We start from the raw sequence: 15,870 nt of genomic DNA on the forward strand, positions 1-15,870 counted from the left end.
GTGCACAAAAAGCCTGGGACTTTTATTTAGACAAATACTGAATCTCTATTAGTTCTCACATGAAATATAACTGCATTGAGAAGGACAGAGGAAAAACTAAATGTTTACTCAAGAGAAGTTGAGCTCGTAGAACCAGTTGCCTCAGAGACTGATTCAGAGCCTCAGTCTGGCCCTAGCTTTGCTTTCACATATTGATGATTGATTTGCACTGTTATAAGTTCCGATGAACCTCTTCGAGTAAAACTGTACTTTTAGACGTCCAAACAGATGTTTGCCTTAATGTGTCATGTCTTGTACTAGTTGATTTTGTACCTTTCACTCTGCTGTCTTTATTTCCACACATAAATTCACTTTTTTGCTTGACCCTCAACAGCATTTTGGATTTCATAGCTGTTACAAGTACAGTCCAAGAAGACCTAAACAAATCTTTTTAATTTAATGTTTTGTATTAAATTACAAACTTGTTGACATTTTGTCATATAATTCTTGCCAAAATCAAACACAAAACATAACTTAGGGTTTCATTTGTTTGTTCGTCACATCCAAAGCACTGGAAAAAACATCTTCCAGCACTGATAAATGATATGAAGGAGCATCACAGAAGATTTTACACTTCCTTATTATCAACATACATGCCTTAGTCAAATGTTTTGGCATATATTATACACAGTCTGATGTTTCACTCAAAAGTCCCTGCAGAAATTAATGTTTTTTTCTCTAGCCATTTATATTTGATCAACTGTCATAAAACCAGTCATCGCTTCCCTCCCTCCTCTTTTTCCTCACCTTGTTCTTTGTTTATCTCACAGAGACTGTGCAAGCATCATTTCCATCCAACACCACACTGACTAAATTAGAGCAATTAATTACTCTGATCAGAGAAGTTAACCTTCACCTCCTCCACCTGGACTCTTGGCCGTTGGATCAAACAAGCTGATTCATGCTGTAACTTTGCTGACTCATCAATAACGCTTCATCAAAGTACTGTGTATCCACACTTTGTAAGACTTACTCTACTTAACCAAAGTGAAAAAAAAAAGATGTATAAAAAAATATCCTAATGCATAGAGCCATCTACTAAAACATACACCAATTTCCAAAAACTGAAAACCATTCTGACATTTCCACATACATTTTTCAAAGAAGTCAGAGTTTTAGTGCAAAACTGTATATACGCATCCTGAGAGACAGCACACACCAAGGACATCGTGTGTTTCAGCTGCTGCCCTCTGGCAGACCTTTTGAGGTGCTAAAAGCAAGGACTAACAGAGTAACAGACTAAGAGACAGTTTTTACAACAAGGCCATAGGCCTGTTGAACACAAGCATTTGACATAATCCTGTGTTGTTCAACCTTAAGTCAGGTGCAATATGTGCAATGTGTCATGAGCTCTCTCTTTCTCTGTCCTTGGCTCATTTCGTCTATCGTACACCTACAGTTTTTCATGCTGCTCTGGCTAATTACACATCTCCCCACATCCACACACAGCCAAAGGCTCTCAGTAGTCCACATACATTACTACTGTAGACCTTACAGGCATGGTGTTTTACCTAGACTGAGGACATTGTCATTAAATAACAGATTCCATAACCACAGGAAGCAATTTGAATCTACAGTGTGTAATTACCTCCAGGAAAAACAACATGTTTTTCACAAGTCATAGAGATGATAGGTTAAGCATCGAGGTAATATCTGGAAATGTGTGTTTATCAGAGTGTCCTATTATTATTCCCTGGACTCATGATTGGCGACTTTAAATCATCAAACTGTGGTGGATGCTTTTCAGTCAGTGCAGCAAGCTGTTCAAGCGGTGGCAGTCTCTTTATTCCAGCTTTAAGATGCATTTTGGTTATTAGTTACTCCACCTACAGTCAGTTAAACCTTAACCTTAGGGGTAAATCTGCTTTACCATTATTCAAACATGGATATAAAGTAACAAAGCTGGATGTGCAGATTTTGAAACCCTTACATGATCCATTAAATCCCTGAATCTCTCAATGAACTGCTCAAAATGTTTCGTTCAAATATAAGCACACAATCTGCGCAAGACTGCTGGAGGGTTGCTAGGCGCCGCCCTGTTGGCTACAGCTACCTTTTGCAGCAGCTCTCTCTTCTTTGTCAGTTTCTTGTAATTTTTTCATAATCTTTGTATTTAGAGTGGATCATTATTTTGTATGGCTCATTTGTTGGTCATGGACACCAAACTTTTTGCGCCTGTGTTTGTCCGGAGATCCTACATGTAACCATGGCTGCATTGTTTACATGTGAACTCAGCTGTTAGCAGCCTGTAGCATGTCAATGCTAACTGGCGTCAGGCCTAATGTCTTCCCACAAGGTGAGGAGAAAGAGGTGAGGACGACGTGCTGGTTCTCAGGTGTGAGCTAAGAAGTGACGACATGGACCTGTCCTTCCATCCATCGTTATTGGGAATGTAAGATCTATCTCCAATAAGATGGACGAGCTAGCTGTGCTAACCCACTAACAGAGGGAATACCAGAGGGCAGAGTAGCATCATGCTATTCACAGACGTGGCTAATGGAGCTGACATCAGACACCAACGCCATGTTGGAAGAACGTCACCTGTTGTGAGAAGACAGGATCTAGGAGACAGAGATGGAGCATGACTGAAGAAGCTCAGTCCTGGACCCTGTGGAGGTGGAGGCTGGCTAAACTGGACAATGATGGACAAGCTGTCGACATCTATTTTCTTATAGACCTTTTTGCACTTTCTATACACTTTCTTACTTTTGTTTTCTTGATTGCTGCTGTGACTTCAATTCCGTTATACTTATTACAATGGCAATAAAGTTCTATTCTATTCTATCCTATTCTATTCTATTCTATTCTATTCTAAGATCTTTATGAGACTAGCTAATATGAAGAGGACATCCCACAAGCATCTCCTGAGTGGTTCATGACCAGTCAGAAGGATGGGCCTCAAACACCAAGGTCTGCACATAGCTCTGCCACATCAGACTCCCACAGGGCTGGCCAATCACAGGAAAGGGAGTTTGTGGGGTTGAGCCTTAAGGAGACAGAAGCTAAATCAAAGTGTTTCAGACAGAGGCTGTAATAAAAGTTTTGTAAAACACCAATGTGAGAAAATGTTTTTTTGGAAGGACAGTGTAAAGCCCTAAAAAAGTACAGTGCCCCCTTTAAAAATAATAATAATAATAATAATTCAAATAAAAAAAAAATCACAAGACATATTACAGGTTTTGCAGGAAGAACACTTGTTTGACTGTCTCTATTTTTTTAAGGAGTAAACTGCCTATCAATAACCTCTAGACTTCTATGTCCATACAATCCACGTTTTCCCTAATTCTTTCTCTGACTTGACTGTCCTGATTTGATGTTTTGTGAATAATGGCAGAGAAACTGTCTTTGAGAGGCACTCAAATGAAAGGTAAGGCCTGCAGACTTTTCACACATGAAGAGAAAATCTCAGGTTTAGCTCTCAACAGGTCATAACAGAGGAAAGCACAAAGACAGAGAGAGTATTATGACACAAAGTCGGAGTGACTCAATGGTGAAAGCCGAGTGGATGCAGAGGAGGGGAGCTGATGTGTCGACAGGCCCACATTTAAATATGAGTGGGACATTTTGAGCAGGACAGCGAAAATATGTGTTTGTATCTCGTCAATGATACGTTAGAGACTAGTGGGAACTGACTCCCTCATGGTGCCAGAGAGACTCAAACAAGACACAGTGAGACTCAAGCTGAGAAAACAAGACTCTCCTGTGAGCTCCTCACATGCTCTTTTTTAGTGTAGCCATTGTATAAATAATGACAAAGCCCACGCCGCTCCAGCAGAACAACACTGGTTAGAAAACAAGACTACATCCGGACCAAAGGAGACTTAAATATTTCCAGAGGAACAAGAACACCACAATAAAGCACACAAAGAACCAACAGTGCTTTTATTTTCACACCTAAAGCTTGTCAAAGATGAGAGCCACAAACTCTATAAGTCGCGTTGTTTGAGTAAAGCCTCTTTGCTGTTTACCAGGCTCCAACAGATGCACTGTTGTTTCTGTTGCTTTTTTATTATATCTCTGAAGGAAAAGGTGTCTGCAAAGCTCATTTAACTCAATGTTTACTGAGAGAAGAAAAACTAACCAAGTCAGTAATATGCACTCACTTCACAGTGAGGGTCAGAAGAGCAATAATGAGCTGCAGAGAGCTTTGTATAGCTAGATAGCTTTTATTAAAGGAAAAAGGCAACTGTAGGTAAAAAGATGATGGAAGTGTAAATGCAACACGATATGGTTAAAAAATATAAAACAAATATAAAATTAAATAAAAAAACAAGAGTGTTTTCTGAGGGGGCCATGATGAAGACATAACACAGTTGGTTCCTCCACAAAATAAGTCATGAAGGCAGTGGCTTCATTCAGGCTCAGGTTCAGGCCTCAGTTGAGTGAACTTTATTGCACTTCAGTTTTTAGCTGTATGTAGTAAAACAGACAAACATGCTTCAAAGTTTAAATTTTTAAGTTTAAGGGAACTCTTTTGGGAGTAGATGTAAGATCTATTGGCCAATAGATGCTGCTGTTGATGTTGTTGGAATAAAATAAAATACCCCCCTCCCCCATGGGACAATGAAAGCTGAGATGGACTATCATCAAAGTCAACAGGATTTACCCTCTTTAGATCATGAAAATCTGGTCAACATTTCCAGATAACTCATCTAATTCCTGTTGAGATGTGATGTTGTTGAAACCACCTCAATGACCTTCTGAAAGATATCGCTCTGCCAAGGAAAAGCTCACACCTCATTTATCTGGCAGCCAAAGCAAAGAGCAGAAGCCACAGGAGGCCTGAGAGGCTGGCAGTCAGATCTGTGCTTGTGACAAGAGCAGCCCGAGCTCCTGGATATAGGAAAAGGGAACGGATGTTTGTACACATGCGTCTCTCTGTGGCAGGATGGGCAGTTCAAAGTCAACATGTGATGAAAATGTGTTTGTAGTCATTTATGATATGATCTTTATTCTTAGTTTGAACCAATATATGCCACCAAATATCTGTAGCAACTGACCAAGAGCTTCATCTCTCCGATCTTCTTGATGTGCATCAGCATCTCATTGGTGTATAAAGTCAGACCCAACCTACTCATTTCGTTCTGGCACACATACTTTTTAAAAATCTAAAAAACCTCCAAACGTGTTTACTCCTTTGGTATTTCACATATTGTGCCGAACTTTATGTTGTCCTTCTTATAGCTTTATGGCGTTATACAATTTGGAGCTCATAAACATTAATCTGTCTCAGATGATAGTTTCCTTGAAAACTGTATGTTGGCCTAGATGCTGTTTCTTTCAGACACTAAAGCCCCCAATAACTGGGCACTCCTCAGGAAGGAAGCCACAGTAACAGAGGAGAACCCACACATGCACGAGAAGAGCATGCAGACTCTACATAGACAGGCACCTGCCCATCCCCCAGGGGAGAGCAAACTGCTGCACTATTGGCAGCCAAAACTCGTGTGATGATTATATATATATATATATATATATATATATATATATATATATATATATATATATATATATATATATATATATATATATATATATATATATATATGAAAAAATGGCACATTACCACCTTTTTAAAATGCACCAAAATGCAAATTGATGCATCCAAAAAGCACTTTATGTTAACTCTTATCAAAGCTGAGCACAGGCATAAAACCAATAACTGAAGAGTATTTTAATTTAAAACTATTTATAAATGCAATCTTTACACTTCCTTTTAATTTCAGTTTAAATTTGTGGAATTTATCTTCTGTGCATTTCTTGGTCAGCATCGAGCTTTTGCTTTTAATCCAGCAGCAGAGTGTTTGATAGAGAAACATCAGCTGACTGAGAATGTTTGTGAGATTAATCAGAAATAACCAACAGTGTGATTGCTTGGGTGTTTTTTTTTTTTTTATAACTGTTTCCTTCAGAATGAAAAAAAAAAGGCACGATTTGATGATTGGTGTTCTAAATGTGAGAATGGCAGAGTCCGACATTTTATATTTTCAGTCTTGGAGATTTGAGAGAAGAAGATAAAGAAGGAATAAATAAATGCTGACCTGCTGAATGTTTGCCATACTTGAGGCAAACACAATATATTTGTAAATGTTTCCTTGTCCATCTCACATCTGTCTGAACCTCTATTCTAAAACTTCAATGTTTGCACAGCTCAGTGAACAGTCATTAATCCAGTGTGAATCTCCTCTGGCCACCTTAAATCCACTCTAAATGACTCTCCTGCCTCGTCAGCACTGAGTGTGTGAGTGTGTGCAAACTCTGTGTCTATAAGTTCTAAGTACACAGACTGAAGGTGTGTGGTCTAAAGAAATGTTTTCCGTATAAATTACAAGGAGCTTTTAAAGTCAGTGTGCAGTGCATTGAGGAGTATTTCTTTCTGCCTTCCCTGTGAGAGCACCTGAAGTACACACAGCTTGACTGCTAAGGGCTCAATGGTAAATCACATCTCACACTGTGGGGCCAACTATGGACTATCGTACAATACTTGGTTGTTTGTCTTTTGCTGCTAAAGCCAAAACAAAAACAATACACACCGTGGAGCACATATACACACATATACACACAAAGGTACAGACTACCCACTGAGGTGAGTGTAAAAACATCAACTCCACAGCTTTAGACAGCTTTTAACCCTCTTGGACAAGCTTCAGGAAGCAGCTAATAGTTACTGCAACATGTCTCCTCCACTGTCCAGCCAGATGCCTTGACATAAAGAGAAGAGGAGAGGAGAAAAGAGGAGAAAAGAGGAGAAGAGAGGAGAAGAGAGGAGAAGAGAGGAGAAAGAGGAGAGAGTAGATAACCTTAGCTCTTCAATGTCTCTTTGATCCACTCTGTCAAAAAATGAAGGTCATAGTGGGACTGTAGGTATAGAAAAGGCCCCAGAGTTATACAGATTTTTGATTTTGGTGGGATGTGCTTTGTCTGGTGTGAGTGGGTGTTGTATTGCCAGGGAATAAGTAGAAATGAATGAATGTGTAGAGCTGGTCAAGGGGGGTTGGAGGAGCGTGAATGCCAGTGTAAGTAAATTAACATCTTCATTACCTTTGTGTTAACAAGTATTTAAAACCTTAGTTAAGTTAAAGTTGTAAGAAGAGTATGTTAATCGTGAGATCTTTTTATCCTTTTATCGTCAGTTAACCACATCTGTAAATACCTGTATGCATCAAGGAATTAAAAGGGACAAAACCCAGCAGATGTCTCTATTCTTTGGCCTTAAGTTGACACTCAGCTGTGAACTTGGGGCAATCCACAGACCAGAGTTGAGCTAGACATCAATCTGCTGTCTCCGTGTACGGCTAGGACCCAGCCACAAGAGGTGCTCCAGCCTTGCAGCCTTGGAAGCTCATAAGACCTGGTATTTTTGGGGGAATTTTATCTGCTACTTTCCATTAGGTTGATGGAGACAGTAAGGCTCCTTTGACTCAGAGACAGACAGTGGTCAGAGATCAACATCTGAGCTAACAGTCCAATGCAGAGAGAGATCCATCACAATCAGCAGCTTACGTCAATCTGAGCACAGAGCTGGACACATGAGGAAGGCAATGTTCTTGTTAAAACCCCTTGACCACACAGTCACACACATAAATAGCAAAAAATCACAGACAGGAAACACAAGGAAAACACACACACAGTGTCATCTACAGTCACCAAAGGTGCCAGCCAACAGCTCCGAGAGCCACCGTCAAATTAATCAACAAGGTCCAGGAGCAAACCAGAGAGCTCCAGAAACACTCACCATAAGCAGGTAGTGGGATGCACAGACGGGCTGAAAAGGCAGACAGACAGGCAAACAGAGAGAAAAAAAGCTGATACAAGTGGACACAGAAACGACATAAGGATCTTTATTGTTGATTTTACTGAGGGTATTGTTCTAATCTTGTTCAGCGTCCCTAAGTGTCTTGAAAGGCGCTTTTGAAAAAATACATTATTATTATTATCATTATTATTATTTTTATTATTGTTATTTTAAGGATTCATTACATTTAAACCAACAAGTGAATTTTGATCAAATTTTGCATGAAAGAATTCATGTTTAACATCCACATCAGATGACCTCTGGCTAACTTTTTTTTTCTTGATTTTGGAAACAAATAATGCATGTATCACCACCTTTTCTATTGGAAAACCACACAGAAAACTCCAATCGGGGTATAAGGTAAAAAAAAAAAGTTTTTTGTTTTGGTCATCCTTCCTTTTTCTTCCTGTTTCCTTTTTAACATAGGTAAAGAGTTGTATGAGCCACCTGTCAACAATGAGTGCATCACCCATAGGGAATGTCAGCTTGCCCCCTTGTTTTGAAAGCAGAGAACAGGCAAAGAAAAGCACAGAAGCTAGGTTGTCAAGTCCTGCATCATTGCTAGTGAAACACTGCTTTCACACACTCTACTTTGTTCAAGCAGTATTCTGGAAAAAAACAGATGTGCATCCTCCTTCGCCTGGAGCTCAGTTTAATGCTGTATCAAGTCCGGGAAGTAATTTCTTTAAGCAAAACTAAAGTTTAATGAAAATGGACTCTGTCTGCAGCTGTTGATCACTGGCCACAAGGCTGGTTTTCTATTTCTCACCAAAAAACAAATGAGCTGATCTGACAAAGATCTAATTGTGAATAACACACTTTATATCAACCACTCCATCATATAATCACACTCTGAGAACAAAACCCCTTTAAGGAAAAGTTTCAAGCCCCCAATATTTTACACATGCACACGCAGACATGGAAATACACATCTGCACATTTTTTCCTCTGAGCTTTGAAGGCTGCACACTTCATAGCTCCATGTAAAAAGCACTTTACTGGAGCATTTGCAATCTTAAAACTCACTACAAAATAACTACTGACAGGACATCTGACCTGATACGAGCCGTACAAATTCCTTATTTAAATCAATTTGGTTTGATGTCTGATGATTTTTGATGAGGCAGCCCAAGGCAAGGCGGTGAAGATCAAATGAAGCAGCTGAGAGAAATCAAAGTTTGGTCAGGACTTGTTTAAGACGCTATAGACCCTCTTTCATTTATGTAAAGGGAAAGAAGACAAGGTAGGAGCCAAACAGAAAAAGTTTAAGATTAGAAGTGATCAAACATCTTCTGCTCTGGTCTGCACATCGTCGTCCTGCTCCCTCTCACACGCTGACACAAGGTTGATATCTCTCAGGTAGCTGAGCCAACGTGAACTACAAACCAAAGTTACACATAGGCTGGGAGCACAATTGACTTTTGATCCACTGGGTGAGGGCTACAGGTCATCAAATCATTTTTCTGTCTGCCTCTGTCAGTATCATATCAGTTTGAATCTCAATCACTTGCTTTTACAAAAGGGAACTTCATTCTGTTGTTTCACAGTTCAGTCACAAAGATCTCAACCGGTCAACCAGTAGTGACTGCCAGATTGTGTTGGTATAAACAGGCAAATCCTACAGTCTAACAAACAAAGTCACTGTAACCCCTTTTTGGGTGCAATGCATCTGAATTGACTGATTAACATTTGCATACCCTCTTATAAATCTCAGAGAATGGTTTCTCAACTACATCTCTGATTATTAAAGAGGGCTGTAATGGTGTCACTATGTTCTCAGACGACCTCATAAATAGCCCCACTTTGAATCCAAGCAGGGTGATGTAGAGGCAGACAGATAGAAATTACTTTAAGGAACAATAACTCACTTCTTGTCTTCCCACTTATGTCTTGTTTCCCTTAAGCTCCAGTTCCCATCTCTAGGATGCTTGGGATTCCTTTGTGCCTTGACAAATTTGCATACACACAAGGTAATAAGCCTTTCTTTTTAGAGCTGTTGGCAAATGATTAAAACATGTTGGCCATGCCTGCTTAGCAGCTTCCAACATCAGAATCTTGAGATACTTTGGTTGGGTATCCCTCATCCATCAGTTGTCGTAGAACACATATGTGCCTGTCAAGCACTTCTTCACCAGGACAGAAAAACTCATACACAACAGACTCTGCCTCAGGAGCTGTCCGGTGCTGAAACCACATAAAGAGCCCACAGGGAGCCTTTCTTTTTCTGAGGATTAACTCAGACAGGACAACATCGGCATAATGGAAAAACAAACAGCTATCAAGTGTTTGCTTCTCCTGAGTGTTTTAAGAAGCGACTGATAGAGACACAGTTTGATTCAGATCTACTGACTGATCACCTGGCTTTAACAAAGGTAGCATCACAACCAGCTTGTGAGACAAAGGAGGCCAGGAGAGTAAACTAAAAAGAACCCTGGCAGATCAACAGCCCCTCCTTCAATCACATGAAATTGCTCCAAGGTGTCCCTGTCATTAATTCAGCTGACAAAAAACTGTGACCAGATGTCATTATTTATTTATGGCATTTAATAAGGAAAATCCTTTGAATAATACAGCTGGTGTAAAAGGAGCACAGAACCGTGCTGTTCTGCCTTTGTTGGCTCTGTGCCTCCTGGGCTTTGTCTGTTCTGACAGCGGCCACAATGGCCCAGCGGAGCTGCTCATTTGCTTGGCCCTCAGTGCAATAGCTAATTCAATATGTTTAATGCCAAACTATTATGCTAATAGCCAGGACAAAGCTTGCAGCACTGTGGCTGCGCCCCACCTGCTTGGAGATGTCAGGGAGGAGGAGTGCAGGGACACAGATCTATCAGTCTGGCTGACTGACGTTCTCTGGTGGGCAAAGGTGCAGCGTTCACTGAGACACTTAAACAAACCTGTGACTGAAGCTGCAGGAGAGATGGAGATAAACTGTGTGCCAGCTCCGCTGCCAAACATACAAAGACAAAGCTGCGTTGTTTGTACTAGGAATTAGGGCTGCATGATTATTCCAAACGCAATTGCAATCACAATCGCAATCGCTATCGGAATGTCAGCACATGCAATTCAGATTTTTCTCCATGATAACCAAGCAAGTCTGTAGACTCATCATGACACAACTTTTTTTATTAAATCGCAAGCACAATCGCAATATTGTCCACCTAATTGCAAATCGCACCTTTTCCCCAAATCGTGCAGCACTACTAGGAATGCACGATCCTGGATTTTTTTTTGCCAATATCCAATACGTCGATATTTCACAACTCATTTAGCCGATCCCGATACTAATGTCAATATTTTTCCTGTGATTATAATTGCAGGAATTATCAACTCTCTCCTGGATTGGAAGAATCATATCGTTTTGTCGTTCATACTCTTGTGAAATTTGTTGTGAAATATTCATTTCTTGTGCAAAATAAGAAAAATATATACTTGAAACTGTCTATTTATTAATGATGATTGCTTTCAAACAAACAAACAAACAAAAAATCCCCAAAATAAATCCTACTTGAAAACTGGATGATGCTCTCCCTGAGAAGATCATAACATTACCCACAACCAGGGCAAATTTGGCCAATTTCACAACAGTCAGTAAACATAACCTCTGTTCACAGTGAACATATGAGAAGTGAAACTGTACAGCAGTTAAACCCAAATTGAATAAAATAGTTTACTTTGGTAAACGGTAAATGTGCCCAAAGCAGACTTCTGCTTAATTTAAGTTTAAATTGAAAAATGAGCCAAATGTAGGACTACTTAATCTGAACTGTACAAACAAAAACACAAAAAGTGCAAAAATATCTGCAGCTTCACCATAATTTTATCTTTTTATTATATTGGCAGAATTTGGTGTACTGGCCAATATTCTATATCTTAGTGAATATCGGCTGATACCGATAACGTGCCGATATTTTTGTGCACCCCTTGTTTGAACATACCCTTTAAACATAACCGGATAAAGGTAACGTTTAAATGCTGTGAGGGCCTTTGAAGTTTTGACTAGATCACAATTATCTCATCCATAACCTTGTTTCTCTCTGCAAGAATCTCCCAGAATTCCATCAGACTTTACCACTGAAGCCAAAAACACTAAATCCATTTGAACAGTCAGTCTGCTAAAATTAACTCACCAAATAATGAATAACTCTTCTTTTACAAGAAGCTACCAAACTTACAAGAGCTAAAATAAGTATTACGCAATGGCAGGATCACAGCTGATTATAGCATCACAAGCTTCCAATTATAAGATTTGTATCTGGACGCCCTCAACAGAAAAAGTGCCAAACTCTGATACTGAGCAGTCGGTTGGCTGTTCCCCATTTGTTTCATCCTGAGCCAGGGCGGCTTTATCGATCACGTCAGAAGGGCTCATTGTAGGGATATTCTTTTCTTTGCTGTAGAATTTGTGAGAATTTACTATTTCCCATTCACTTACTTGGACACAACTCAAGTGCAAAATTGAGTTCCTGCCCATTCAAGTCTTTTGCTCAAGTGTGTGAACTAAGCTGAGCGCAGCCAGGAGAAGAAGACACATTAATGAAATATGCGATGACACAACCTCAAGGGAAGAACGGATAATTCTGTAAATTTACCAGCCAGTTACCTCCTCTCTCTCATTTTTCTTTCTCCCTCTGTCCCCTTTCCTTTCTTTCCTCTGTGACTCTCTCTTTCTCTTTCCTTTTGCTTTGCCCACAGCTGAGTAAAGCCACTAAAAAGCAATGAATCCACCTCTAAAGGTGTATTGTTCATCCGTAAAGCCTCATCACACAGTAAATGTGAAAATAGAGGCAGTGAACTGGTGACTGCACAGAGAGGACCACTTCCCCTGAGAACAATGGTATTACACAGCAGAGCCTGTGATCCAGAGCAAGAGTGATGGTATCAAAAGAAAGACACTGATGAGAGCAGAGAGACAGACAAACACATAAACCGTGTGTGAGAGCAAGAGGCAGAAAGAAGCAGAGGCCTACAAAATGACCTAAAGAGCAGTTTAATGAAAAACACCATCTCCTTTCAGTGCAACAGGGGTTAACGATGCCTGAAGTTCATCAAATTAAATACAGAGATGACCAGCAGCTCACACACAGCCAGCAAGAGGGAAACATTTTATCTACAGTCATGAACTGAGTACTGCTCCGCATCAGCTGGAAACAGAAGCTCCTGATCTTCAGATAGCCTCTCTGCAGGTACCAGCTTGGCCCTAAACTTTAAGGGTCAATCTAGAAATTACAGGATCACACATGAGGGTTCAGAAGGGATACAATGGCAGTGAAAAGGATTGTGGGATGACTCAGAACATCTTGTAGATTATGAGACGAAAAGGGGCCCGTTATTGCGTCACAAACTGCTTAGTCTAATATACTTGGAAGAATGATCCCTTAGTCACGTCTGTTGTTGCTCAATGACACCTCATCTGAAGCACTAATTGTCGATGAAAAAAGACTTTTGTTGGCTAGTATTATAGCTGAGAAAAAAATGGTAGATTGTGGCTGGAATCAGCCACATTGTCAGTAAGAGATATTGATGTGATCTGATAAAGACATATTGTCCAGCTGGAACGCTCCACAGCCAGGTTACAATTTACTAAGATACAAAATATCACTTGTTGGACACAACTGCTGCAAAACCTTCATGCCTTGTTGTAGTTGCTTATGATTAAACACTTCTATGAGTCCAGCTTGGAGCAATAGTGCTTGATTATCTATTTTTACTCACAACATTGTATTCTTATATATAACTGTGATCATGTATACTTATGTATGCTGGGATATGTATGTAAGTGGAGGTAATAGGCATACAATCATGCAAGAAATGCTTGTATACTATCTGTGGGTACACGTGTAAATCACAGATATTTAGTTTTTTTTTTTTCTCGTCTTGTTTGTTTTTGTATGTGTTATTTTATCACTTTATTTTTTTATTCATTTTTGTTTCTTCCACTTGGTTTATCATTTATTTATTCAACAAATTTAAGGGGCAAGGCACCCTTGTCTACTAATACTTTGGCATGTACACTGCCATTTGGGGAGGGCGGGATCGGGTGGTGGTGGGTGGTGGGTGTCAATATTTTAAAAGTATTATGATTTATTTTGTGTTCATTTGCAAGGGCTGTTGGAAAAATAACTAAATAATTGATCACAAACTGCTTGGTTAAATCTCAGCCTAATTTCCCTGGAGGTCATGAGTAACTCTGCCTCTTCTCTGGCTTCCATTCTTTATCTGATATCAGACACATTGACATTTAAACCCAAAGTTGTTTTTGTTTGTGAACCTCTACAACATAGAATGTTTGACAGCCCCTAAAGTCTTGTTGAACGTAATAACTGGGTGGGCATGCTGGTCTTCTCTCTGACCAAAGGTGCGACTGCACAGTAGCAAAGTTCTCTTAAACAAAAACAACTAAAAGACTGTTTTGCTGAAGTCTGAGTGCTACCCAGGGTAATGTATCTGGTTTCTTTCTATAGCACAGTAAAATGACAAAGAGTCAGGCTTCACTGCTTTTCCACCGCCACCCATTCAGCAGCTCTCTGTGTGTATCTGCCTCACCTGGAGGCTTACAGTCAGAAGAAAAGTGTTGTATAATGCAAGACGTGGACAGTCAAACCAAAAAGACATTGTTTGGTTGATTATCTATATGTTGCTTTCATAACTAGAACTTAACCACAGGTTCAAAACAATGAATGAAGTCCCAATGGACCAGATAATTTAAAGAAAAGCCTGAAAGGGGGAAAAATGATGCTGTGGAGGGATTGTATGGAGTGGATGTACGATACAAAAGTTTGTCAGTGGTGAAATTTCAGTGTGTAAAAATATGACTTCATTAAAGATTAAACACAGCAATATAAAGATAATGTATTGAATAATGAATCATTTTATTATAAAAGCTCCAGGTCTCTGATGTGTCTTTGTACTGTATGAACAAGCTCATCTCCTACTCATCAACGCCTGTGGTGAATGTAAGCAATGATTTTTGCCATGTCTTGTGTGGATAGGTGATTAAAAGAAACTATTTAATGTCGGTCTGCTATTGATACAGTGAATATATACGCAGAAAAGAGTGGTTGAATAACTCGCCCTCACCTTGATGAGTGAGGTCCACTCCTCAGGAATGTAGAGCGACGCCGCAGCCTCACGACAGCCGCTGTAACACGGAGCAGCTGGCAGCGCCACAGACCAAGAGCAGAAACATCCAACGGCTCGTAGAAATCCCTGCAGGTGCGGTGGAAAATTAAGCTGTCCCGGATCCCGGGTGGTGAAGCAAAGACGTGGAGCTCCGGGGTTATTTCGCGTGCAATGGGTAAAAGAATTTCCCAAGCAGAGTCCGCATATCTGTCGGGAAGGTCCGAGGTAGCAGCCGCGAAGAGTAGATGTGCACCAGAGTGATGCTCACCTCCCTAGCAGCTGAGCGCTACTGAACAAAAGAGCGCTCCGCAGGCTCTCTATTCAAATAGCAGGGGAGAGGAGGAGGAGGAGGAGGAGGAGGAGGAGAGGGGAGGCTGAAGAGGAGGGGCGGGGATGATCCAGTATTTAGGTTTGGGTAGAGACAAAAAAAGTTCTGAAGTGCATGTGTCTGCAAGCAGGGGCTGCAGATTTGGGACCATCATGACTCTAAATGTGCCATAACTATGAATGTCGTCACAAAACATGAAGGCGACAGGCTTCATATAATTCAGTTCATCCTACTGAATGATGACGGGATGTTATGTTATGGATTATTCTGTGTGACAAATGATCCCGTGTTGCACCAACCGCCCAGAGCCATTAGCCTCAGTCCCTTGATATGATCTATTAGAGATGAAGGGAGAGAGAGTTTATTTGGAGAGACGTGATTTGACATCTCAGCTTTATTGTCTGAACGCTGTAATTAATAGCATGATCCAAACGTGGGATTTACTTGCAATGTGCTATTTAATCTAATTATAGAAACTCCAATCCAATTTGCCTGTAGGATTTACTTCGCAGGCTCAGACAGCAAACCTTGAATCAACATTTTTCATCTAATTGGCAATTTGATCCTAAATATACAGCAAGGCTTTCTT

General features: G+C 40.2%; 1 protein-coding gene across 1 annotated transcript in view; it reads right to left on the reverse strand.

The window, feature by feature from the left end:
• LOC141789615 (neurocan core protein-like) overlaps nucleotides 1–15,218 on the reverse strand; it is a 125,430-nt gene extending 110,212 nt beyond the window's left edge. Inside the window, exon 1 of the mRNA XM_074669114.1 lies at nucleotides 14,912–15,218. The gene's annotated coding sequence lies outside the window, so the exon portion shown is untranslated. The remainder of the gene's footprint in view (nucleotides 1–14,911) is intronic.
• Between the last annotated feature and the right edge of the window lie 652 nt (nucleotides 15,219–15,870).

The sequence above is a fragment of the Halichoeres trimaculatus genome, unplaced genomic scaffold, assembly GCF_033239565.1.
Source record: "Halichoeres trimaculatus isolate MK-OKI-2021-1 unplaced genomic scaffold, fHalTri1.1 fHalTri1_scaffold_4, whole genome shotgun sequence".
Taxonomy (NCBI): Eukaryota; Metazoa; Chordata; class Actinopteri; order Labriformes; family Labridae; genus Halichoeres; species Halichoeres trimaculatus.